The sequence below is a fragment of the Rattus norvegicus genome, chromosome 4 (assembly GCF_036323735.1).
Source record: "Rattus norvegicus strain BN/NHsdMcwi chromosome 4, GRCr8, whole genome shotgun sequence".
NCBI classification, from domain to species: domain Eukaryota; kingdom Metazoa; phylum Chordata; class Mammalia; order Rodentia; family Muridae; genus Rattus; species Rattus norvegicus.
Genome location: NC_086022.1, coordinates 127,187,789 through 127,215,741, shown reverse-complemented (window position 1 = coordinate 127,215,741; position 27,953 = coordinate 127,187,789). Strand labels below are relative to the sequence as shown.

At 41.9% G+C, this 27,953-nt stretch overlaps 2 long non-coding RNA genes across 4 annotated transcripts in view; one reads left to right on the top strand and one right to left on the bottom strand.

The window, feature by feature from the left end:
- Nucleotides 1-592, top strand: part of LOC120102344 (uncharacterized) — a 46,720-nt gene extending 46,128 nt beyond the window's left edge. The window contains exon 5 of the long non-coding RNA XR_010065878.1: nucleotides 469-592. This is a non-coding gene — a long non-coding RNA (uncharacterized LOC120102344). The remainder of the gene's footprint in view (nucleotides 1-468) is intronic.
- The window catches only part of LOC102555978 (uncharacterized), a 230,490-nt gene that overhangs the window by 31,467 nt on the left and 171,070 nt on the right, over nucleotides 1-27,953 (bottom strand). For all 3 annotated transcript variants that reach the window (XR_005503755.2, XR_005503757.2, XR_005503749.2), the window contains exons 3-4: nucleotides 26,312-26,419; nucleotides 3,236-3,351 (exon numbers count right to left, since the gene is read on the bottom strand). This is a non-coding gene — a long non-coding RNA (uncharacterized LOC102555978). The remainder of the gene's footprint in view (nucleotides 1-3,235; nucleotides 3,352-26,311; nucleotides 26,420-27,953) is intronic.

Below are 27,953 nucleotides of genomic sequence, written 5' to 3'. Positions count from 1 at the left end.
TTCTCACTGGCATTGGATGGGGTCCCATTTTCCCCATATCTCACAGCACTTGTTATAGCTGATAATAACCATCCTTTGTGAGCCTGAGTTGCCATTCTGAGTTTGATTTGCATTACCCTGTTGATTTTTTTTAAAGGAGCCTCTTTTCCTATACTGTTGGCTATTTAATGTCTTTTGAAAAGTATGTTAGGGTTTATTGCCCCATTCCTGACAGGTTTTTTTTGGGGGGGTTGGGGTGTTGTTTTGTTTGTTTTTATTTTGTTTGTTAAAGAAAAAATTTTAAAGTCCTTAAAGATGAAAGTCCTAGCAAACAAGCAGCTGTCGCATGATCTCCTTTATTATCTATAACATCTGCTACCCCTTGAAACACTGACAATGACTGGTGGTGTTTTCTGAACCCTTGCTGTTGCTGATAATGCTGTTATTGATAACTAATGCATGTTCCTTTCCTACATTCTTCACTTACAGTCTGAGCAGCTCACAAGGCAAGTACAACCATCCTCGGCATAGAGGAGGAAGGTGAGCCTCTCGAAGTGAGACCCCGTGGTTCCCAGGCATCTTGCATCCTGAATACATGACACCATTCAGAGAAGACAAGTGCCCTGGTGGGTTTGTACACCTGTGTCCTCACACATCCGTGTGTTACTCCAGGTCTTTTCCTTCAGAAACCCAGGCCCGGGGAAAGTTGTGGGCTTTATGCAAAGCCTCCTGAGAAGGCACTGGGACAGTCAGACCACAGCTAGGGCTCTGGCCTGACTAATTAATAGGCTTATAAAGCCCCACTTTCCTCCTTGAACATCCTCAAGTGAGTCCTCAGCCAGGTTTAAAGAACCAGCATTCCTGAGAGATTAGGAGACATCCTACCACAGATGGGTCCTGTAGTCAGATCACTTGGAAGTGTTTGATGTCTGGGATCACCACCAAATTGTGAGCTGCTATCACGAGCTAGGAACAATGACAAATCATTTATAGATTGTTAGAGTTTTTATGTTTTCATCTCTGACCCGAATACCTGAAAACAACAGTTTAAGGGGAGAAAGTTTTAGTTTGGCACGAAATGTCAATGTATAATCCACCGTGGTGAAGGCATGGCTCGGCTCTGTGGTGGTGGGAGCCTGCGGGTGAGCCTTGTTCACGTTCTGGCTATGGACCAGGAAGCAGAAGAGAAGTCTAGAGCCAGAAGAGAGTGTGACCTTTCTATCCACCCTACATACCCTGCCATTCAGGCCTTGATTACTATAGTATTCATGGCTTTCAACATGTTGCCCAGGGATCAAGGTTTAAGCCAGGGAGAGAGACCCTGTCTCAAAAAACAAAACAAAATAACAACCAAAACCCAAACCAAACCAAACCAAAAATAAGAACATGTGGGGAAGGGTTCAGATCCAAGCATCACAGAGAGACTGACTAGAATATTCCCCCTTTGAGATGGGTGCAGCCAGGTGCCACCTTAAAAGGTTGATTTTATTTAGCTTAACATTTCTCCAAATTTAGAGGTAAAGGAATCCCTTTCTTATATAACAAATATCTTGGGGTTTTTTGGTTTGTTTTTGGTTTTGGTTTTGGGGGTGTGTGTTGTGTTTTGTTTTGTTTTGTTTTGTTTTGTTTGCTTGTCTGTTTTTGGTTTTGTTTCTTTGAGACAGGGTTTCACTGTCCTGGCTGTCCTAGAGCCCATTCTGTAGATGGGGCTGACCTTGAATTCAGAGATCACCATGCCTCTGTCTCCAGAGATTAAAAGTATGCACCACCACAGTGGGGCACAACCAAGATCTTAAACAATGCAGACACACACAGCAACAGACTGAAAACAATTTCCCAGCTTCCACAGTCTATGGCCATATGAGTGTTTTCTTGTTCAACAGAGTAGAAAAGCCAAAAAATAATCACAAAAATAATAATAGCTACACCTTATAGTAAGAGCTGTCATTAACCCTCCACTAGACCAGACACCCAAATGCTGCTGGGATTGCTTCATCCTGACTGACTCACTTAACACCTAAAACCACTGCACTATGACAAGTAGAGTAGCTAATGTCTATAATTGGCATAGAAACTACTATCCCATTTTACAGCTGGGGGAAGCTGAGGACTTAAAGAACAGCTGTTCTCTGAAAGTGAACCCTCTCTGAGATGGAGGTTTTCATGATGCCCCAAAGGCAGGGTTAAGCAACACTCAAAGCACAAGCCCATCCTACTTGTATTTGATTGTCCTGGGGCTCGTTAGCATATCAAAGCCCCTACTGTGGCTGTAATCTGTCCTGTTGAACATTTCTGACTTTCTCTACTGTCCCTCTGCTTAAAAACCTGACTCACATTCATTACCCTCTTGATCAAGTTACAGACAAAAGCAGCCTTCAAATTAGGTCTATTAAGATTTATTTTTAATGAGGAGATAATTCCTCTAACAACACAAGCCAGACTCGTGTGGGTACGATTACACAAGCAGGCTGTCTTCAAAAAAGGGTAAAGAAAAACAGGTTTGTGCCTCCCTCTACTTGCAAGGGGTTCGGCCTGCCTTGATTAACTCCATGCTACTTAAAAGCACAAAGTACATGGGAGGGCTTTGGGAGCCATCACACACACACACACACACACACACACACACACACACACACACACACACACACGCAAACACACACTCCCATGATTAAACCATCACTATGACGGAGGGGAGTTCCTGATGCAGGAATGTGGACATCATAAGAGGGCAAGTGTCTTGAGCTGTGGTGCTGGACATTACAGAAGAAAAGTTGTTCAGAAATTGGGCAGTCTGCTTGTTCTCCCATGTGCACAGTCCTGTATCCCCTGAGCTCCCCTGCCAACCTTCTGTTGGGTTTTCCTGAGTCCCTCCAGAGAATTTGATAGTTAACCCCAACATTTTCGAGTTCCTCTGAATGACTTTTATGTTTTAGTAGTAGAAAATAATACAAAAACTTCTTCATACTCACTTTCTAAAATATCTCCCCCCAGGTCATCTTTAGACATCTATATCCTATGGCCATTCCTCCTTTTTAACCCCAGCTAAACAAATTATTTTATTTTAATGAATAATTTATCCAGTAATCTTTTTGTGTTTAATAACTACCACAAAGAGTCACTGATATAAAATGATCTTTTCATACAGTTCATAACAAGCAGAATTCAGGCCATCATAGGCTTTGTGGTCCCCAACGTTAGTCCCTGGTCCTTTTGCTCTCTCTCTGCAGCACCGCTGGGAGGGAGTGGATCAGCTTACCCAAAGAGTAGAAGAGACTGAGCAACAGCACGTTGTTGAAGAGGTTTGTGTAGAATTAGCAGGAACAGCAAGGCACAACTCCTAAGCACAGGCAGGACAGACAGATAAAGGAAGCCCTAGGGGAAAACAAGAGGTATCAGCAAACGTATGATACTACCACATGTAATCCTAGACTCTGCCAAATGATTCTCCTGTTTGTGTAAACGTGGCAGGAAGTGCTGCGCAGCACTGGGGATAAGGGATGGATATCATGGGCAGTGGGCTGCTCCGAACCAGAACAATGAGTCTAACTAACCCTAGGGTACTGTGGCCCCTGTTCCCGCCAGATGTACATACACATTTGCACACTCACATGTGACTCATTGTGGATTTCTGCACACTTCTTCTGTGCAGTAGATCTGTCCTCCTCCTCGTCTGACAGCACCCAATCCACAAACCCTGTTGTGATCTTTTTTACATACTCATTCAAACATTACATGGACTCTCTCTCTCTCTCTCTCTCTCACACACACACACACACACACACACACACACACACACACACACAGTTAGCTCAAGTAAATCATAAACAGCCACTCTAGGCACTATTTCTAAAGCCATCTTTTCCAACATTGATCCCATTGGTTATCCTTAGATGTGATATTATAACAGTGAGTTATTGGAGACATTTTTCCATTCTTTTCAGGCTTCTTCTTATAATGCTTCTTATTATAACACTCTTTAATGGCAAAGAATATATCCATCCTGCCCTTTCCTGTCTCTTACCCACAAGGAGTACGACAAAATAGGTGTCTTATGTTTAGCTTGCAGGGCAAAAGATACCCACTTGACCAAATTTCAGCAGCCATTTTGGTCTTCATTTCCTGGCATTAATTCCCGTCACTGGAGGCAAAAGTTGAGTTTTTAATGTGGATCCCAGCCTGTTTTTAAGAAATGCCTCTCACCTTCATTCATGTGTTTCCAAGTGTGGTTTAATCCACTATCACTCAGTGAGTGTTATAGGTAAAAATGCTGGAGAACTCCATCCTTTGAAACTTTACTTAATATTTCTCCCAGATGAATGAATTACCTTATAAAAGGACTCTTTGTCTCTCACAGTTAACAGGCTCTTTGTCTAGGCTGGTACCCAGCATCCCAGAGTAAAATGTCAGATCTCTGTTTCATCAGTGTTTGAGTCTTGGCTTGTATTTCAATAAGGGGGACAAAATGGTAATTCAAATGTCATAGAAGATACGTTTTTGCGCCTTTTCCTGGTATATGTATATGAATCCCAACAACACAGAATTTACTTTCAGCCCATACTAATCTCTTGGAGAAATGTGCTATTTATTTGCCAAAGGACTAAACAGCTGCACTGACCTGTCAGACACCTGGCATATGCCATACCTCTCCCCACCAACAAGAGGTCATTTGATTGTACTCAGCTTCTCTTCCTCCTCTTCCTCCTCCTCCTCCTCCTTCTCCTCCTCCTCCTCCTCCTCCTCCTCCTCCTCCTCCTCCTCCTCCTCCTCCTTTTCCTAATTCAAAAATAGCAGTCTACTATTTAAAGACTATTGGTTCCCATAGTTCATTTTTTGGAAAACTTATCTATAAGAAAACTTTTCTAAAGTATGGTTTGTGTCAATTAAAGAGCTTGAATATCCAATTACATTAGCATTAATAATTAATTAGTTACACATTAACAATAACATTAGCATCTTCAAGATGGAGAAAATATATCAGAAAATCATCCTGCTTCATTTAACTGACTAGTTCCTCAATGTTTTTGGCTGTAGCAGTGGCTCACAAACTGAGGGTCCCAGGCCACCAGATAACTTGTTAGAAATGCAAAGTATTGGGTCCCAAGATGAAATTACAGAATCCAAAACCTTAGTGGGGAGGAGAAGCCTTGCAGTCTCTATTTCATCAGCTCTCCTGGAGATTTAGGGATGTGTTTAGTTTTAAGCGCGATGCAGGAGCTGGAGAAATGGCTCAGCGGTTAAGAGCAGTTGTTCTTGCAGTGAACCCAGGTTCAGTTCCTCACATTACATCGTGGTTCACAGCTATCTGTAATTGTATCCCCAGTTCCAGGGGGAAGCCAATGCTCTTTTCTGACTTCTGTGGGCACCAGACATATGTGTACTATGTAGGCATACATGAAGGGAAAATGCTCATAAACTACAAATAAATAAATTTAAAAAGATTAGTAGAAAAAAGCCACTGGAATATGAAATTCTTAGGTGAGGACCCACTTCCAATGTCTTGGGGTTCATCATGTTTTAATCATCTGGGAAAGCACCTAGTAGATATGGCCCAAGATTCATTATGTGATACTAGTTCCTAATACTGATACTTAGAGTATGCATTGACTAGTGGGACCTTTAAACATTTACAGCCTAGAAAGACATGGCTGCTGTGGATAAGGAAGACTCTTTAGACAGGTTCTTCTAATAAAAAATTGCAGGCAGAGTGTTTCCAGTGGTCCATTGGGCCAGCCATCCTCCAGTTTTCCACACATATTCGTTGAAAGATGAGTGGAAATGGTAACCAGATGTTCCCTTATCAGACCACACCAGGCAGCAAATGAGGAGGTGGGGCCAGGAATTCTTGAACAGAGGGATTTTTCTTGCCATTGCAAATAGGAAAGTATCACCTGTATGATGTTGACAACTTACATAACTCCCTAGAGACTCAATTTCTCTCAACTAGTCAAGCAGTACCTATTGTCTTATCTGTAGTGAGAGCAAATGTCACATTCTCATAGGATGCTGACACCATGGCACAAAAGTGATGACGATGTCATTAAAATAAAGTAGCTAGAAGTCACCTCATGAGTCAATAGGAAAAGCGGATGTGAAAGCCTTAGGTCATGTTGTTTCCTTTATCCCTGGGAAATTAAAGTTTGCCTTTTCACCCTGAATCTCTGCACAGTACCTGGTGCATGAGAATCTACCTAAATTTTTACAAACATTCTAATTGGCCTTTGCTCCTTTGTAAAACACAATGTGCATGCACTCGTGCACACACACAGGTACTCATGCACACACACACTTGCAAATACAATAACTGAACAAAAGAATAGTCTCTCCTAAGGGTTGATATCTTCTCTCATCTTTAAACATTTCAAGATTTCCTATTTACTTGGGCTTCGTGCCTGTTGCTGTGTGGGCTAGGTGATGGGCAAGCTTTCTCAATGGGAAGAAGCTGGATACAAACTAGAAAGACAAGAGAGCCACATGGGAAAGAACCAAGTCTGTGGATACTAAGGTTTGGTCAAGGAGAGGAGGCTGGGAAGTCAGTAGAGGTCAGTGGCTGGGGTCAAGTTTAGAGTTGAAGGCAGAATGATGTATGAGGAACTGCTTTGAGGAGAGACTCTAATGGAGGGACGGAGAGCTCATCCTGTTTCCTATACCTACCTCTCCTAGGGAAGACTTCTAGAAGAATGCAAAGTTTATTTTTAGTGATTTGAGGATGTCGGAACTCTGCTTTTGTTTACTGAAACAACATTCAGACACTAACTGGGAGGTGATATTGTATTACCTAGGTAGCATGTTCCCATATTTTGTCAATAAAAGATTGACTAGCATGTACTTCATGCTTTAATAAAGGAAATTTCTCCTTAAAATTTAAACATACAGATTTGTCCAAATTAGTGTTTGTCAGTTGGGGCCTGCTTCACCACCCTCACCAAAAGATCTATGGCAAAAGCTAGCTATCATTTAGCTGTTGTTATTTTTAATGATGTATTTATTCATTTTATGTATATGTGTGTGCCTAAGTGTATATGTGTGTATCATGTACATGCAGACATCTGCAGAGGCCAGAAGAAGGTGTTGGGTCCCCTGGAATTGGGGTTACAGGGGCTCATGAGTCTCCTAACTTGAATGCTGAGAACTTAGCCTGAGTCCTCTGCAGGAGTGGCCAGTGCTCGCAATCTCTAAGCCATCTCTCCAGCTTCTTTTCTTGCTATGTTTGAGACAGGATCTCATATACGTCAGCATGGCCTTGAATTGCTGATCTTCCTGTCACCACTTCCTGAGAGCTAGGATTACAGGTGTATTCTTTATGCTTGACTTCTGTGTACTGGAGATAGAAACGGAAACTTTATACATGCAGTACGAACAGTATGCGGGTATAGTACAGACTGATCTATAGTCAAAGTTCCAACATATTGCCCAGGTTAACCTTGAATTCTCTGTTGTTTTTGCTGTTGTTGTTGTTGTTTGAGATATGGTTTCTCTGAGTGGACCTGGCTGTCCTGGAACTCACTCTATGGACCAGGCTGGCCTTGAACTCAGATATATGCCTGCCTCTGCCTCCCAAGTACTGGAATCACAGGCACGGGCCACCATGCCCAATTTGTTCAGTCTTTATAATTGAGCCCAGAGCTTTATGCTATAAGAAATATACTACCAGCCAACTGACCTATATTTAAAGCTCTAGGCACCATTTTGGTTATCACACTTGGGGGTAGTTGTGGCAAATGGTAGGGAGAAGTCAAGGAAGCTAAAAATGTAAATCATAATTAATCCATTCAGACAATTCCAAACAGGCAATTGTCTGGTTCAAAATTTCAGTGGTGCTGTAGATTCGAACTGGAGTGTGCTTATTTTGGAAAAAAAAAAAAAAACCTCTCGATATAATTTACATACTTTCAGTAATTAAAACTGTAAGGGAAGTTTTCTACATGTATCAGATTAGGAGATGTTCTCTCCCTTTTACTATAGTCATGTCGAAGTCCTAATAATGACCAGTTTTGGGGGGCCATCCTTGTTATAATATACTCAATTAACAAAGAAATTGTCTAATTCTATGCTATCATATTTTAAAGTTTTCTTGCAAGTAACAAAATGTAGGCTGCCGGACGTGACTGCTGTGGTCAGTGCAGTCACTGAGGGAGCTGCCATCTTGGCAGCATTACTGCCAAACAGTAGAGGGGTGGTATTGCCTAATGGTAAGAGCATCACGGAGTTCATGTGCAGGCTCAGTCCCGCCACCCTTAAGTTCTGTTCCTTTTGGTCTGCTCTGAGGCTCCCTCTGAACTCTGAACTCTGGCTGAGAGCCTTCTCCACGAGGAATGATGCCTTTCAGTTCATCTCTGAAAGAACATTAAATAAAGATCAGGTCAGCCTCAAGTTCAAGAAAGTATTTGTGCTGCTCCTGAAAAATGGAAAGAAAAGAAAAAAGGAGCTGCCAATGTTAAATTATGTCTAAATGGAAAGGCAGTGTTTTCCCTAGTATGAGAAATTTGTATCCAAATAGAATTCGAAAAATAACAAAGTGTAGATTCTTCCCACAACACAACCGTGAATCAACACTAACATCTGTTGGATGTTTTTTCATCAGCCAAGCCAACATCATATTAGGAGTCACAGCCAGTCCTCACCCACCCTCCTTACTATCCCCCTCTGAAACGAAGCTAAATAGTTTTAAACACACACGAAACAATTTGCATTGACTTCATTGTAACAGAATGTAAAGACAAACACATCTTTGAAGTTCCCCACACAGATGGCTTGTCCCAACTCTCCCATGGTAAATGCTAAGCATAAAATGTGACTGAACCACAGGAAGCTGAGGAGACCACAAATACCTCACATCACAGCGAGGGCCCCAGAATGCCACTGACCAACATTGAACCCAAGCATAGTTCTGAAGCAGTCTGTCACTGCATCTTTTGGAGCTCTCCTTCACTTAATGTGCACTGCTGGTAGGTTTTTACATCGGAGCCATGGGGTCTGCTCACTTGAGTCTTATTTCTTAGAAGGAGAAAGGGACCTATGTGCTTCCTTGGTGAGGTCTACTACTTGGTTCCCATGGTAACACGCAGCTGGTATTTGTCAGGCTTCCTCAGATTTGGAGTCATATTGGACAAGTGATTTTTTTACTTCAGCACTTAGAAATATATGTCACAGTGCTATCCAGTAGACGAAGCTGCACAGACTCTCAAGTTTACATTTGCTTCATGACTCTTTATCTGCATATGTGTAGTATATGTTAAAGTTCTTATTCTCTTCTGTTTCTGGCTTCCCTTTTGCTTACATGCTGATCTTGAACCCTTATGTTGACTTCATGGTCCAGTCCAAGAAAAAAATATATATATATAATCTTGACAACTTTTAGTCCTAGCAGCCCCTCACTGGCATAAGCCATAATCTCACACAGTCATAATCTTTGCTCAGCAGTCCAGCCATTCTATTCTCTCCCTCTGGAGTGATATTTTCTCGGTGCAGAATGGATCTTGTTCTTAACTACTTCATAGTCTTCCATGGGGACAAGGAGGATTTGATCACTCAGTAGAGCGCTTGCTACAGAAGCAGGAGGATCTACGTTTGGATTCCAAGTCCTCATTCAAATAGCTGGGTGCTGTGTTACATGCCTGTAGCTCCAGCACTGGGCAGACAGAGGCAGACAGCTCCCTGGGCCAAATCACTGAACTCCAGCTTCAGTGAGAGATCCTCTCTCAAAAAAATGAAGGAGCAAGCAATAGATAAAGATACCCAGCATAAACTTTTGGTCTCCTGACCTATACATGTGTGAATACTTGCATAATCTCACATAATCATGAACACACACACACACACACACACACACACACACACACACACACACACACATATATATATATATATATATATATATATATATATATATACACACACACGCATGCACGCATAAGCACATGCATTCACATTTTCCAACATTTATCCTTTGGATAAATGCCTTCAAACAAAGCTTGTTGATATATGATTACCATTCAACTCTCCTATCTTTAGCTCTCGATAAGAAGTCCTGTCTCTACCATCTAATTCTCTGTACCTGTGTGCACAGAGCTGCCAGTGTCATAAGCACTTGTTGATTTCTCCTACTAGGTCTAGTGTAACCAGCATCTTCTGACAGATCCCAATTCCCAAAACATGCACTACGCACATCAAAGAAAAGCATACAGTTTTTATTTTATTTTTTTAAAAGAAGTCAATCCGACAACGTTCTATAATCTAAGTCTTGAGGAGTAACAATCCTACGTCTGGAGACTCTAAACATTTTTATGGTGGTAATTTTTTACACATATTTTGTTTTTCATTGAGACAGGCTATTCTAGGCTTTCTATGAATAAAGATGCCACTGTGTTCCTGATCCCCGTGCCAACACCTGCCAAGTGCTAGGTTTGCAAGCAACGCCATACCCCGTGTGCATGGTGCTGAGGATCAACCTGGGCCTTGTGCTGAGCTCTGTGACAGGACTGTGGTAGGGATGGTTAGCTACAGAGAGGACCCCAGGGAACTCATCTGACCACACTCTTTAAAAAAGAATCTTAAGAAGGACACAAGAAGAGAGGGGGCAAGAAGTTCAGGGAGACCCCAAAGCTTTCATCAGTGGGGATAACAGGAAGCTCAGTCTCAAAAGAGGAAACTCAATGAAATCCCATTCCATGGTTGTGGTAAGAATCTTGGTGAGAAGTAATGGTGACCACAACACGATTCTCAAAATGGAAATGGTTATTCTAAAATCAATGTGTGCTATACAAAATTATACCTGTAAGACAATTGAAGAATACGAGGCAGACATTAGTTTTTTTTAAATGTAACTATATAAAATCTGATGCTATCCTATTACTATGGTTAGTGATTTTTTTGCATGTGTGTGTGTGTGTGTGTGTGTGTGTGTGTGTATGTGTGTGTGTTTGCATGCATGTGTGCAGGTTCACATATGGCTAAGTGCATGCATGCAAATGCATGAAAGACCAGAAGATGTCTTCCTTGGTCACTTTCTACTTTATATATTGTACTGGCTGGTTTTGTGTGTCAGCTTGACACAAGCTGGAGTTATCACAGAGAAAGGAGCCTCAGTTAAAGAAATGCCTCCATGAGACCCAGTTATAAGGTATTCATTCTCTCAACTAGTGATCAAGAGGGGAGGAACCAGCCCATTGTGGGTGGTGCTGTCCCTGGGATTGTAGTTTTGGGCTCCATAAGAGAGCAAGCTGAGCAAGCCAGAGGAAGCAAGTAACATTTCTCCATGGCCTCTGCATCAGCTCCTGCTTCCTGACCGGCTTGAGTTCCAGTCCTGACTTCCTTTGGTGATGAACAGCAATGTGGAAGTGTAAGCTGAATAAACTCTTTCCTCCCCAGCTTGTTTCTTGGTCATGAAGTTTTTGCAGGAGTATAAACGCCAACTAAGACATTTACTAATGCAGTGTCTCAGTTGAATCCAGAGATCACCAATTTAGCTATTCTAGCTAGTGGGCTTATTTTAGAAATGCTCTGTGTCTGACTTCTGATTTACTTAACTGGTTGGAATCCAGCCTCCAGTCCTCGTGTATTCAGGGCAACAACTTGACCTCCAGATCTTTGCTAGATAAACTGCAATATTTACTCCTGAAATTGCATTAAAAGAACATACTTTAGGAAATCGATAAAAATTAAAATGCCAACATGCCAATAAGTCTAAGGAGTTCTTTTCTTGGCTTTTGTATGGCTTGTGCATAACTATTATGAAAAAAAAGTCAAAGGTAAAAGAGTTGTGAGGTAAAGTAAGAAGGAAGACGCTTGACATCTTAGATTGGATGTCTCAGGAAATGGAGGTAGAGATGTGCATAGGAGCTGCTTCAGTATTCTCTTGAGGCAGTTACAAGAAGTAGAAACAGGCAGAAAGTGATGTTAAACTGTGATACAGTTACAGGAAGGACCACAGCTCCTTCCAATGGGAGCTTTGGAGCTGCCTTGGGGGCGGGGGGAACCAGGTTCTTGTGCACCTCTTCTCCTCACCCCCACTCATACACGTATGCTGGCCAAACTCCCATGGGATATGGCCTAGGATAAGGACATCTGGCTGAGAAGAAGTACACAGAGTGACTCTTCTAACCAGGAGTCTAAAGTTTCAGTATCAGGGCTCATGGGAACAGGAAGAAATCCCCGAAGAGGACTCTGGGCAAAATACCATGGCATGCAGTTTACTCATCATTTCCTCACTCTTTCTTTCTCTTTGATGTGTGTGTGTGTGTGTGTGTGTCTGTCTGTCTGTCTGTCTGTCTGGGTTATATTTACATGTATCTGTGCTTGTGTGCACACAGAGGCCAGAGGGAAAACATTGAATGTCTTCCTATATTACTCTCTGTTTCTTTTCCATAAGAGAGGGGGGGGTCTCTAAGAATCTGGAGCTCCTGTTTTTGGCCAGCCTGGAGCCAGTGAGCGCCAGAAATATTGTCTCTGTCCCACTACCTGCAAGCAGTTGGATTAGAGGCACAAACGGCCATGCCTGGCCTTATTATGTTAGTACTGGGATGGTAACTCAGATCCTTACGCTTGCGGAGTATGTGTTCTTACCCACTGGATCATCTTCCCGTGTCTTCATCCTTATTCTGTTAGCATGATGATGGTCTTCCCATTTCACATGGAGTCAATGGTTATATTTGTGCATCCTTGGCTATTATAAGGAGGGGTGTATTTGCATAAAGAGGGCATGTTTTGACAAGACAGAGATCTACTGCTTTAAATTCTTCTTGCAAGTGGTTTTCATTGAAATAGCAGGAAACTAATGTTCTTTTAAAACTTTATTAAAATCATCTGGCTATACTCAGCCTAATAAAAGCACAGTGCAAGGCTGCTGTACTTCCTGTAGCTGTAGATATGGAGAAAAGGGGCTTAAACAGCAACCTACATTTGCAGTCATGTAGACAGATATGTTGTAGGCATGAGGAAATATGTCTTTAATGAAGTGGACACACAAATAGCATCCTGCTCCATTTCTGGGGCAGAACATTTGGTGTCTTTTGGTATTCTAGCTCTCCTGGTCATTTTGTTGCTTGTGTGCTTATGAACATCAGCGCGGTCTTATTGGGGCTGTCATCTCATCTTCTTCAGTCCAAGATCTTTCACCTCTCTACTCGGGAAAGGCTGGTTACCAAGTGCATCTTTACACAGAGCTGTACAATAACCCTCGGCTTCAGGACCAAGTTTGTTTTTTCAATCCAAGAGGCCAGTCCCATCATCATAACTCAAGGCTACCTAACCTAGCCATGTTAATTAGTTAAAACTATTAATCAGAAAGATGAGGCGGCCATATTTAAGGAACTCATTCACACGGATATAGCCAGGCTTTCTTCTCTCCCTCCCCTACCCCTGAACTTCTCCTTTATCCCCTGTCTCATACTTGTTCTCTCTCTCTCTCTCTCTCTCTCTCCTCTTCTTTTTCCTTCTATTTCTTTTAAATCAATTTCAGGCAAAAGAAGAAGGAAGAGGAGGGGGGAAGGAAAAGAAGGAGGAGGAGGAAGAGGAGGAGGAGGAAGAAGAGGAAGAGGAGGAGGAAGAAGAGGAAGAAGAGGAGGAGGAAGAAGAGGAAGAGGAGGAGGAGGAAGAGGAAGAGGAGGAAGAGGAGGAGGAGGAAGAGGAGGAGGAGGAGGAGGAGGAGGAGCACTTCTTTGGGCTGTTTTAGAAAAATGGCACCACTAGTCATTAAGGATACAAATGTAAATCACAAACATGTCCTCCAACTCCAACGAGATACCTTAATTGCATTTGATTCCGGAACTTTGAAATGCAAAGAGAAATATGGAACACAGTAGGGGGAAAAGTCCTTTGCAGCCAAGACCTAGGAGGAAGTCTTGAATAACATTGCTGTAGCCAATGTACACAAGCTGAACACTGCTTTTTAACCTATGGCCATGTGCATTAAAGATGAATATCTTGCCTGTGAAAAATTAATATCCCAGACCTCTTACAACTATTGTTTGTGTAGCGAAGTATCCAAGATGTCTTTGAAAAACACAGCCTTCTAGGGGATTAGATTGTTTCTTTCCCCTGGCCTGCACCACGAGTTGGGAGGTGACGTGGAGCAAGTGAGCAGATAGCAGGTAGAGATTATCCAACGGCTTCACAACAGCATGGAGGCAGTGGATCTGGTGAGTGAGATATTTCACCTCCATGTAAAACAAATAAAACATCTCTTCTGTTTTCTTTTGATCTTGTAAAAGCATACAGGCTTCCTTGCTCTTTGCTTGGCTAATAGACTGAGTTTTCAAACAAAGAAATCTCATTTGGAAAGTTAGCGTCAGAAGAGCTCTGCTGAGGAGAACAGGGCTGGCCTGGAGACTGTACGAGTTATCAGATTTATGCTGTGTCTGGCGTAGAGACTTTGATAACCAAGTCTCCCGGGGCCTTATACAATTTAATTTTGATGAACGACCAGTTTGGTAAATATTATTTACATTACTGCAGTTTGCTGCCTGCTGTTTCATTCATGTGCGAGCAACCCATGTTGTCGTCGAAATAAGTTTCTCAAGTTAATTTGCACAGGCCGCCTCTCTCCACTGTTAGTTCACAATTAAGAAGATGATTGGTAATGAATGAGCTGTGCTTTGAACTAAAAATGAAAACATGAGCTCATCACTCAGTAATCTAGAATTGTACCTTTTTTTTTTGCCTCAAAAACTTCAGAAGTATATTTTTGAGGATGTACAGAAATGGAACTATTGTTTTTAATTTGTTTCTGCTTTTAAAATATAATGTGTACATGCATATGTGTATACATGTGTGCACATGTGTGTGTATGTGTGTCATGCACATGTGAAGCATGTGAGGTGTATGTTTGATCATGGGTACACTTGTCCCTGCATGGGTGTATGGAGGCCAGAGTTCAGCCTCTGGCATTTTTTTCTGTCACTCTCCACATTATTTTTCAAGAAATGGTCTCACACTGAACCTGATGATCCCCTGTTTGGCTAGGTTGGAAACCCCTGGAATCTTCTTGTCTCTGATTCACCAGTACTGGGGTCATAAACACTTTCACATCTGGCTTTCACTTAGGTGGTGGTGATTTGAATTCAGGTTCTCACAGGCCCACAAGCACTTTACCCACTGAGCCAGATCCCTAGTCCTAAAATCAATGTTAGGAAAAAATGTCAGGGTTTAGGCAAGATATTCCAAGTACAGTCTCATCCTCTTAATACATTATGTCCTCCACTCTTTATCCTTGTGTGTTCATGCATCTATTCTCTTTGTAAAGCATTCCATGTGTGTCAGCCCATCATGGGCCAAGTGGTATTAGGTTTTGAGGGCCCCATGGTGTCTGATCAGGTAACACAGAAGCAAAGGGCCTGGCAATGTTCTAATAAAACTTTATTCATAAAAACAATGGGTCAGAATTAGCCTAGTGCTTCCACAGACTATAAGCCTATACACACACACACACACACACACACACACACACACACACACACCCCAGTGGGTACTTCAAATGGAGGAAGTAGATAACCAATTAAAAAGAGATTGGGCAGCATATGGAATTAAACACATTTCTCATATTAAATACATTCAGTTAAAGTTCAGTGTGATGCTTTACTCAGGTATTTTGTGTGTGTTTTCTCTATATCTATCCATCCGTCATTTTCCCTGCTTCCTAAGAGCCTGCCTATAGGAGATGCTATACCAGATCTCATTCAGTACCTAATACATCTACTTAAACCTAATTTATGGAACTATCAATGAGAGAACAAGGGGATCAGCATGTTCATCTTATCATCAATTCATTCTCTCTATTCTTCCATTCTGCTTTGGACAAAGAAACCCAGAAATTCTGATTCAAAAAAAAGAAAGAAAAAAAGAAAAAGAAAGAAAGAAAGGAAGAAAGAAAGAAAGAGAGAGAGAGAGAGAGAAAGAAAGAAAGAAAGAAAGAAAGAAAGAAAGAAAGAAAGAAAGAGTGCATGTGGAAGGGGTTGACTGTTGACTGGGGAGTTAGTTAGTGTTACTTTCTGCTGCTTTCCTGCAGCTTTGGGGGACCCTGAAAACCAGATCCCAAGAGCTAGAAGATCAGAAAAACATAAGAAAAAGATACATGTGACCTCCTGCTTCCCAGTCAGAGTTTGGATACTGCTGCCACACACCAGCCCCTGCCATCCATTTAGCTAGGAGCGATATCTCTTAAAAAACAAGAGTTCTTAAAACTCAGAAGATTCGTTGACTGCCAACTGGATGTAGAATACAGTGAGCAGACTCCTGTCAGGAAAGGGTATCTGATAGTATGACCCATTCCCTCTGTCTAGGATTTAGAGACTGAGGGTAGGGACAGAGCTGAGGTAGACGGCAGATGACAACAGGACATGTGGGGCAAGCTTCCTTCCCCTCTGCTTGCATTTGGTGCAAACTCTATCCCAGGCAGTGTAAAGCATCAGAGAGCTGCTCTATCCATCCCTCATGCTCGCTTTGGGGAGAAGCTTTACTGGAACACTCTAATAGGGCGACAGGATTTTCCAAATAATGGCCAACCTCTCTGAGTCTATGCACCAGTCACGAATGTTACCATTTACCCAATCCTCATATCCAACCTAATAAGTAGTGCCATTATCATCCCTACATGGGATTTTATACATGGGAAGACCGAGTCACAGCAGTACAGGGAGACTTGTCCAGCATACCTTCTCACACACCTAGCCTTGGGATTTGTGCTCTCCATGTCACTACTCCATAACTCCCATGAGGAATGAGAATATTCTACTAAATTCTTCCATACCCAACTCAATTCCAGTACACAGGCCCTGCTCAAAGCTTCACTGTCTCTGACAACGGCATTGGAAAAAATTACATCTGGAGATACCCAAGGTTGCTGTGCTATGAGCACGAAAACTAAACCGTGTCAATAAATTCAGCCATTTTGGTAAGAGAAGTAGAAATTTTCATCTCTATTGCTTTGGATCGTGGGTCTATTTTCTGAAATTATGGTACCCAATATTGAGGAACAAGGATGTAATTAATTCTCACTCTATGACCCCAACATAATAGAAGTACGGCTAGTAGCAAGAGTAAAAAGTAGCTAAAATCACTATGTCCTAGCAGGCATTGTCCAGGGTGGATCACATGCAGTGTTATTATCCCATTAAGGGAGGCACTGCACGTTATAGAAGGCAAATGAGGAATTAAATTTGAGGTTGTCAAGTGGGCTTTTGGTATATAAAAGGGCAATGACTATTTTATTGGCTATACTGTGTCTTAATAAGCAAGTCTAAGATTTGACTACAATAGCCTTTGATGTTAACATCAAATAGTTTTGCCTTTCATGGGGCCACTCACAATAGATGGCAATTAGTATTGTCTGAGAGCATTCAAAGGTAGAAATAGCTCAGAGGTGCTGACTGCAAAGTAGCAATGTGAGATTAGGTTAGGCCATTGCACTTGAAGACCACTTTGATCTGTTCAGCTCTTCGGCATGTGGACATGCCCGATAGCAAGTCATTAATGCCTGTCACTTACACACAGCCCACACAGCTCACACAGCCCCTACACTCTCAGCCTCATATACTGTAGTCTATTCATAAGCTGCTTTCACAATACAAATTGTGGGACCTTGCTAAAAAGTCATGCTCTCCTAGATAAGACATCCAATGTCAGCCTTTGTTTTAGGGTAAGAAACAAATCTGCGGTGTGCACTGGAAAGTCTGAGCCCCGCTATCTTTGTATCCCTATGCCTCCAGGTTTCCTTCATTTTTGTACCATGCTTTTTTTTTTTTTTTTTTTTGGTTCTTTTTTTTTCAGAGCTGGGGACCGAACCCAGGGCCTTGCGCTTCCTAGGTAAGCGCTCTACCACTGAGCTAAATCCCCAGCCCCTGTACCATGCTTTCTTACTCGGGCCTTGTGTTCCTTCATGACTTGGATTGCGTTCTCCTGAACAGTCCTCTCCTATGCTGGATGTCTCATTTATGAACATACTTATTCTTCAGGCTACAGCCTGAATGCTCCCTGTCTTCCTTCCCTGTCTGCTTAGCACCACAGTTCCACACCCAGTTCTTTTCCAGCCTTTCTCAGCATGTTTCTCCGTCTGTAGTTATTCGTTTTTCTGTGGCTACTGATTCTTCTGTCTGACTTCAAGAGAGACATCATGCCTGGAACATGCTTGGTACTGCCTGTGGATATCAAATCTTGTCGATGCTGTGAGCCTCGGTGAGTTTTGCCAGTGACCTTCTGTTTCTGACTCTAGGCTTCTGTGCACAACCTTGAAGTGTGGTCAGTACTGACACCATTGGTGAATACATTTAAATGGTATTGATTTAGGTCTAGTGGATATGGTTGCATGGTCTGTGCACTCTCCAGCTGCAGGGGTACCGGGCACTTAGTCAGTACTGTTAATGGTGTTGATTAGAAACATAAAGCACAATGGCTCTTCATTGGGTAAATAAATGAATAAATGAGTGGAGGAATAAAAGAAACCATTGATTGATGGGTCATTGACACAAAGGTATCTAGTATGGTAAGTCATATTTGACAGATAGTATTTCTTAAAACCTGCAAAATTCCATATGGATATAAATGCCTTCATATGTCAGAGCCCCAATTATTTTGATACTACATGTATTACAATTGAAAACCTTTTCCCCCTTCATTTGCATTCCCAGAAATCCTTTTCAGAATCTTGAACTTCACCCTCAAGGTGACAAGATGACATTCCATTTTGACTTTTTCAGCGTACAGAGACCTCACTTTTGATTTGCAGGGAGGGGCTAAAAGCTGCACTTCTTTGGGAAACAGAATGCACTTTCAATATAGCATCTTCTCCGGTGGGACCTCTTGAATGACAGCTGAAGTATTACAGTATGATAGTGAATTAAATGCAATCACCAGGGGAGGGGAAATGTGACAACCAGAGGAAAGGTCTAACTTGTGGGGTTGAGAGCTGGATTAGCAACGTGAGATAACTCCCTGTCCATTTGGCTATGGTGACATTCTCTAGGTCCTCCCACATGAGAACTCTGTTTCTGACCACAGACTTCAGCCCATCAGAAATTGATCCATGCTTGTTAGAAAAGCTGTTTATTGAAAAGGGAAATGACTCAAGAATAAAACAAGGGCTTAAAAATAAGATGATATAGCTCAGAGGTGAAGAATTTGCCTGCCATGAATGGGGCTATGGTTTTGATTACCAGCAGGGCAAAACCCAATCCTGCCTCCTACTCTCAGCCTTGTTTCTATTTATCTGGGCAGGGCAGGATTGTTTTGAGTCTCAGGTTTCACATACTGAAGATGATGTTGAACTTCTGACCCTCCAAACTCTATTTCCTGCGTGCTGAGACTATGAGTACGAATATCATGACTTCTTTCTGCACTGATAGAGAAGGATACCTGATTGTTCTCTAACCTTTTGACATGTACACACACACACACACACACACACACACACACACGCGCGTACACACATGAACACGTATAAACACATGTAGCACACTATTGATGACACTAATGTAAAGGCATTTAATAATATTTTAGCAATAGTATATGGAAAGAATCTCCTGTGTATTGTATGGTTGCATCACTTGTCAATAAAAAACCTATGGCCTATAGGAAAGGGTAGAATAGAAGGTGGGACATCCGGTATGCAGAAAGGATTCTGGGATAGACACCAGAATTTGGAGGCGGTCAGAAGGATGGGAGCTGAACAAAGGTAACCAGCCACAAGGCAGAACTTAGCATAGAATAACAGGATGGTTAATACATGAGCTAGTCGGAGAACAGCCTAAGCTTACAGCCAATGTATCTGTAAATATAATCTGAATCATTATTTCAGGGGGCTGGAGGTGGAAGGGGAAAAAGTCCTCTATTACAGTAGTGCTCTTTTAGTAGGAATCAGCAAACTAGAGGTACAAGAAGAAAAGGAGGCCACCAACAGGAGAACCAGGTTAGACCTCCATGATTACTCACTGTTGGTAGTTGATGTCATGGTACCATGAAAGAATGACTCAGAACAAACTAGTTATAACAGACATTACACAGCCTGCAAAGTCTAATGTGCAGTTTGTCCCATCACAAAAGAAGTTTGCTGAGCCCAGTCTACAATGACAACAGGCCATACTAAGACAATGTTCAGTGGGGTGAGCACACCCGGGAGGCAAGCAACTCTCTCTGTGTAGGGAGCAAAGAAAGTGCTCATCGATGGCTGTTGAAGATAGAGACATAATTTGTATTTCACTTTTTGTTCTGTAGTCTCTACAAGAACATGAATAATTGCTGTGGGATGTTTTTAAAATCACTCTTTTGAAATTTTACCCTGTTTCTCTAGTATATTTCACCATTAAGGATTTTGTGATGAGCTGGCTGTGGTGAAAGCTGCTGGGAGTGGAAGGGGGGTGAGAACCAAGGAATTTGTTTCCTAACACTCCTCCTCCCCCACTCTGAGTCAAAGGAAAATATGTAAACAATGCAGTGTAGATAGTGAAGCCTTACTAGCTTTGGGAGTGAGTGGCCAACTGGCCATGAGAAGGCCTTTTGGTGGTTATCCTGTGTCTCATCTCTTTTTGTTTTCCCTCAAACAACAGGAATCCTGATGATGTTTCCACAATAGCTTGCTGTATACGGTTATACCATCTATGCTGAGAAGAACTGGTTTTATTTAGCTTGTGGGTGTCGGTGCTTTTTAAATTCCCAAGTGAATGTAGAATGCCAGCCCATTCTGCCTATAAAAATAACATAGCCATCCCTACAATAATATAACTAACAATTGTGGAAGAATTCTCCCAAGAAATACCATGCTTACAATCAGTGCATTTTATACACTTAGTAAATTTTCAAGAATGATCTTGCCTGCCAATTCTTACCTGAGGCAGTAATGTGCTAGAAAGGTGGCCAGGTGGCCAGGTGGCCAAGGAATGCCCCCAACACACATAAACACACAGATACACACGCATACATACACACATACAGAGAAGTTTGTTCTTACCAATTGAAAGCTTTGTTTTTCTTTCGCTGTTTAAGTTAAAGTGAGTATTATTAGATTTCTGACCAAGTCTGCTGAAATGTCTGTGTCGATAATTGATCACTTCATAGTACTACGCAGAAACAGAATTATCTTTAGCATTTTGAAATTCTTATTACTTAGTCATGCCAAACAAACACCTAGTTCTAGTAAATGCTTCTATTTCATCGGTAGAACTGAAAGTCACTACCATCTACAAATACAGTAAAAGAAAAAAATTAACATGGGCTTTGAAACCAAAATATAAATGCTTGGGACATCTTATTCTTGCTAGTGTGACACTTAAGAAATGCTGTTAAGAATCTGGACAAAGGGGATGTTTGTGCACTGTTGTTGGAAATGTAGGTTAGTTTAGCCAATGTGTGAAATGGTACAGAGGCTCCTCAAAGAATTAAGGTCAGAACAACCATACACTCAGCTTGCACACCAATGTGCTCAGCATACCCCTGACATATCTGCACTTGTGATATCCACAATAACCAAGACATATCTACCAGGGCGTCCACTGACAGATGAATAAAGAGAATTCCCTGCCTCCCTTCTCCTCCCACACATGTCCACGCACACCACAATGAGGTAATAGTCACAGATAGGAATGAATTTTTGTCATCTGTGTCAAAGTGCATAAAATTACAAGAGACTTTCTTCAATGAACTCTCCAGGCACAGAAAGATAAATATGGCATGTTATCCATTATCATGGAGGTCTAAAACAATTGACTTCATAAAATAGAGGAGACTACAGCTCATTAAGGACTTAGGGGGAGGAGTTAGGAAATAGCCAGCATACATAGAAATTTATCAATAGTCAATAAACAGGAAGATTTTTTTACTATGTTTCATGCAGAAATGGCCTAATTGTTGCCTACAGTAAGTAATGATATACTTTGAAATAACTAAAAGACTTTGATGCTCCCCAGAGCAGAGAATGATAAATGAAGAAATGGAAAAACTAAATCCTCCAAACCGATCACTCACTATCATATGTTAACTTGCGACTGAGCTCTATAAACATGGACACGTTAAGCTGACAGTTTGCCCTCAAATCTTGGAAACTTCTCCTTGAAACACAGTAGGAAATAAATAAAAATAGAACATACATTTAAACGTTTACAACTTCCTTGATTAAACATTAATGAAATTAGGTATCTTACTGTTATCTTCATTTTGTAGAAATAAAACTTGAAATTCAGAGGATCAAGAAGCATGCCAAGAACTCTGGGTGTGTTCAATCCTAGTGCTAAGGAGGCAGAGATAGGCGCACTGGAGACCACTGGCCGGCTAGCCTAGCCTGCTTGCTAGCCTAGCCTGCTTGCTGTGTTCTATGCCAAGGAGAGGCTGAGAGGCTGAGAGGCTGTCCCTCAAAAAAAAATAATAACAACAAAACCCTAAATAGCACTTGACTCCCCATCCCTTGGCTTCTGCATTCATATGTGCTTAAGCACCCAAACATGTATACATACAAAGAAATAAACATACCATGGCTGTACAACCACAAAGAGGCATTATAAAACACAACTTCTGGTATGGAGAGATGAACGGCTCAGTGGTTAAGAGCACTGATTATTCTTCCAGAGGCCCTGAGTTCAATTCCCAGAAACTGCATGGTGGCTCACAACCATCTGTAATGAGATCCGATGCCTTCTTCTGGTGTGTCTGAAGAGAGCCCTACTGTACTTGTATACAATAAACAAACAAACAAACAAACAAATAAATAACCAACACACACACACACACACACACACACACACACACACACACTCACTCACAAACTCTCTAGACTGCAGGGCTGGATTTCTCAGTTTGGGACCTATTGACATGGAGTCATGGTGGTCCTTTGTATCTTGGGAGGTGATGTGTTCTTCCCCAAGCTCTAACAATCAAATGTCTCTGAACAACTCGTTCCCAGGGGTCAGATGTGCCCGGTTTAGAACCCCTGCTTTGAGTCCCTATCTTACACACTGTGTTTTTTGCCTTTTCAAGAAAGGTCATGGTCACTGCTGTTCAGTGTCCGCCAGAAAACTGTTCTCCACCTGTGCAGATCTGGACCACAGCAAGTTCAATTTTCTCTCATTTACCTTAAAAGGAAATGCCAGGCGTCCCCAATCTGAGGTGACTTGGGGTATGGATCCAAAGCTAAATTAATAAAAATTAATGAATTGCCCTGCTCTCATTACAGAAATCTGAACTAGAACTGCATCCATGTGCAACACAGGGACTTCTAAAGGGAAGGCTGGGTGGGAAGACTTCAAGTTCAGAGCACTCACCATTGCTCTTAGAGTTAATTTGATGAAGAAATAGAATAAGAATTGCAAAGTCATCAAAAATGATGGGTTTTCCTTTATGACCCTTGGCACCAGAACAGAGAGTCTATTTTTGTGGGTTTTTGAATTTCCAGAATAAAGGGAATAAGAATGTTTAGGTAATGTTTGGATGGCTTGGAGACTGTTCTTCCATTAGTGATAGGTCAATTAATATCAGAACAGTTCAAAGAAGCAATTATTTTAATTTATAAATCACATCAGAGGTAGGAAGCTGCCATCCATTAATGTGGTTTTTACAAATCAGAGAGCTCATGGTTGTGTGTGTTCCTGTGTGTGCTTTCCCTCCATGTCATCCTATCTGGCCCGAGTTTCAGACCAGATTACATACCTTCATGATTATGTATTTGTCTCTAGGGCCATGCCAAAAGCATAAAGCACTGAATCTTGCAATTTGAGCCCTGCCTGAGACCTCCTTCCTTTTTGAGATTTTGCTCTGCTGAGAGGTACTACCACAGACGATGTGGCTTCTAAAAGTCAGCTTCTAACTTTACACTGTACATGGCAGGGTCTCTGAGTGGAGACCCCTCAGCAGGTTATGCTGTTTATTGGTGATTAGGGGACACAGAAAGCCAAAGTAACTGATGGGTAGAGGGAACACAGTAGACAATTAGCTGGTGAGTTACCTCCAAATATTTTTGAAAGCCATGCAAATCAAGATTTCCTTTCTTAAAAAAAGTCCTTTTATGGATATTTAAAATCACTAATTACTGAAGCTGGAGATGGCTCAGTAGTTGAGAGCACTTGCGCTTTGCTGAGGACCAGGGTTCAGTTCCCAGCACTCACGTCAGGTGGTTCACAACCACCAGGAACTCCCGTTCCAAAGATCCAAAACATCCTTCGGACTTCTGGGGCATGCACATACACATTAAAATGGATACTCTGAGTGACAACCAAGCACCAAGCACCACAGCCAATAGTAGAGCTATGAGAGTACTTAAAACAAATGCAAACTTAATGGAGAAGCAAACTAAGAAGCTGGACATTGTGGGAACCCTGCTGGCTGTCAGAGGCACCATACCTCTTCTGGAAGCTTTCAGAAGGAAAGCATTACCACTTCAAAGCTGAAATAAATGTATGTTAATCCAGTGACTTGGAGAATAGGGGGGAGCTAGAGAGGAATGGGGGGTCATCATAAGGAACAGGTGCCAAGATCCAGAAACAAAAATTTCTGACAATCCCAGAGGGCAGAGTTCAAGAGAAGGAAGTTTAAGAAAACGGAGGGGGAAAGGATGGAGCTAGCAATGTGGGTAGGCACAAAGACATTAAATAGTTCCTAAATTGTGGTAGAGTTGCAGTGAGAACATTGGTGCATGATCTCAGGATATGGCATATTAGCACCTCCTTTGTGCTGAGGACTACTAGGGCAAGATTAGTGAAAAACATTGGGAACCAAAAAAAAGCTGTTGGGAAAGGGGTGCAGGAGTGGGGGTGGGGGGAGGTGGTACTACACCCATGCCTGTTAAGTGTGAGACCAGAAAGAGGATCTTCTGATGGTTAATGGAAATTTCAGAATTTGGTTGTGACTCAATCCAGTCAATAATAAATCCCCCAGTAAACCTTTCCATTACTTGTTTTTCACCCTTATAAATTTAGGCTATAATTATGTTGCCAGAGACCCACATAAACAGAGTGGTGGGAGCAGGGAAAAGAGAGGGAGCTTTCACTGATTGACTGCACTAATAAAAATGTTCAGGCATTCATTGAGTTTGTTGAGTCCCCAGCCCATGCCTGGCACTGTTCTAGAGTTGGCCATTGACTGTCTTACTTTCCGAGAGCACCCCTTTTAGTGATGGGGCTGGTTCCAGGAGAGACAAGCAGGTATTCACCCAACAATCAGTTCTAAAGATGAGAAACCGCAAGGTTACATAGCAGATCATTCTTTACAGAGAGGAAGTTTCCTCAAAGGTGACACTTTAGCTGTGACAGTAGCAATAAAGACCCCACCAAGGTAATTCCTACACACAACCAAGGCCTTGGGACGGGTTGACGGTGATGTTTCAGGGGGCTGAAGACCCAGAGAAGCACTTTATGGGGGTCTTCTGAACCACAGCAAGGCAGCTAGAGACCACCCTTAAGTCATTTCCTTAATGATTAGACATTGGCAGACTCATTCCAAAGGCTGAAATAAACCACCTGCTTTGAGCTATGACATATCTGTATTATTGCAGAAAATTGTTTATTATGAGATTCCTACTTCCTAGCACCAGCTGATGAAGCCTTGGCTGCAATACATTTCAGTGGGGAAACAAAGCCGATGGCCTGAGTCAGGAGCCTTAATTAGAGCAATGATTATTCACACCCCAAGTCTAGGCGGCTAGGTGTGTCAACAGTCCAGACCCTTTCTGGTAAGAAGAACAAAATGGGTCAGCTGAGCCCACTCAACCATCCACTTAGCCAGAGGGACACGTCCAACACAAGTAGGATCTGTGTGAACTCTGGGCCAGGTGCCTCGTTAGTAATTAACTCAATTCTCTAATTATGAAAAGTGTCTAGGAAACTGAAGTAATGAGTAGAAGATCAGCCTTGGGGTTGTGTATGCTCTAAGGACCATTCTGCCACTGCCAAGTCTCCTGTGCCAGCTGGGAAGGAATTTATGGGAAGAAGCTGGGGAGACGGTTTGGTGTGTAAATCACTTGCCACACAGGTGTGTGGACCTCCGTTTATATCTTCAGACACCACACAAAAGCTAAACACAGTCATACATGTGTGTGTAATCCATGTGCTCTCATGGGAATGGGAGAGATGGGAAATTTGAAGTGTGGCATACTGTAAGCAGCAGTGAAACCTGTTGCAAATAAAGTACAAATGGAAGACCAAAACCCAACATTATCCTCTTACTCCCAGGTCTCACACCCATATCCCCCCACCCACAGGAATTTACAAGCAGAGAGTTGTGGGTGTGAGACTGGGTTCTGCTTCCTGCTATGGCTTCAGGGACAAAACACTGCAACGTCAGTTTCAAGTATAGAAACTTTGATTGTGCTCGGCTTAAGTGACTGATGATAGAAACGTGGGCACACTGGGTGGACAAAGTCACTTACATTTTCTTGGCTTCCCATCTCCATGAGCCTCTCCTTTTCAGTAGAATCTCAAGTTTCACAGACTCCAAATAAAAAACCGGTTACTTCTTCAGCAGCCATCACCTTCCCCTGGAAGACAGAGCAGACTGCTGTGTTAACTTGGTTTCATTTTATCACCACCAAAGGATAGCAGTTAATCAAGGCATGGCATAAAGAAAGTCGTGATGTTCTCTCCATGATGAAAGATTTACCTAAAGGCTATTGTTTGTTATTGAAGTACTGTCGGTGTCTAGTGAAATTTAAAAACACAAAACAAGATGTGGGCTAAGTACGTGGTTACAGATAGGAGAATTCTTAGAGAAGTTAATTTATGTGCGGCTCAGCCAACACATTACATCACACTGTTTTGAAAACATTATCATAGTACCATTAAATTTAATCTTGTGGTCCCACGACATTATCACATTCAAGTCAAGAATACTTGTTACCATGAAAGGTATACTAATAACTAGAAACTTAAATAATCATTTTATTTGGATAAATTTCAACCTTAATACTCTCTACGTTGTCCACGTTTCATGGCATCTTAATATCCAAAGACAGCAGGAAGCTGAGTGATCTTGAAAGAAATGTAGGTATGGACCCCCTTTGTGATTAACCTACTAACCTGCTAACCTATTAACCTGCTGACCCTACACATGTCGAGGACCCAGTTTGTAACCTTGGAATGGTGAAGACTGGCATTTGAGTCCCAAATCTACCTCTCACCAGATGTTTGATCTTAGCACAAATTGTGTTGTCTTAAAACCTCAGTTTCCTTCTCTGCAAAGTGGGAAACAACAACAACATTTGCCTTATAAACTGTCATTAGACTTGAGCCTCATGACAGTACTTGGGATAAAGCCTATTGCGTAGTAAGAGGTCAGAGAAAAAAGCCATCATTCGCTGTTAGCTGTGCTGCCTTTAGCTGATCACTTTAAGCAACTTGGACACTAAATACTTAATTTGTAAAATGCAGGTCTTCCTCCTGCTTCTCATGTACCCCCCATCTGCTTTCTTGGAGTTTTGTGTTAAAGCCTGGGATAGCTTTGAACTCACAATCCTTCTGCCTCAGCCTCTATGATACCAGCAAAACACAGGTTCCGGATTACAATCAGTTTCCTAAATGTAATTATTCTTCTATGACCTTCAAGTCATTTGTCGTTTTTGTGGAAACTATAACAGAGTTCTGAAAAAGTATGAAATCACCCTCAATATATCCATGTAAATCTATGAATTGAAAATCGATATTTCACTCTGTGTAGGTGAAGTGACCATTTGATGTAGGGATCAGAAGCCCTGAGTGACTGAAGTCTGTAATGACAATGTCCTGTTGACATAACCATGTCAAGGATCTCAAAGCCTCAGTCCCAAGGGAAATGGCAAAGCTTTCAATGGGCTAGGCTCCAGAAAATGACAAAGCCTAACTTCCTGGTTCAGATGTGGGTGTTAATAATGTGTGGAGAAAATGTCCAACATAGCTTTATTTCTGCAACAGATATTTATGTCCTAAAGACTGCTTCCCTACAAAGACTGCTCCTACAGTGTTAGCTATTGAACCTGCCTCATTGGTTGAGATGTATGTCATAGCCCTGACTCCTTAAATCATCTCATGCAGTAACCC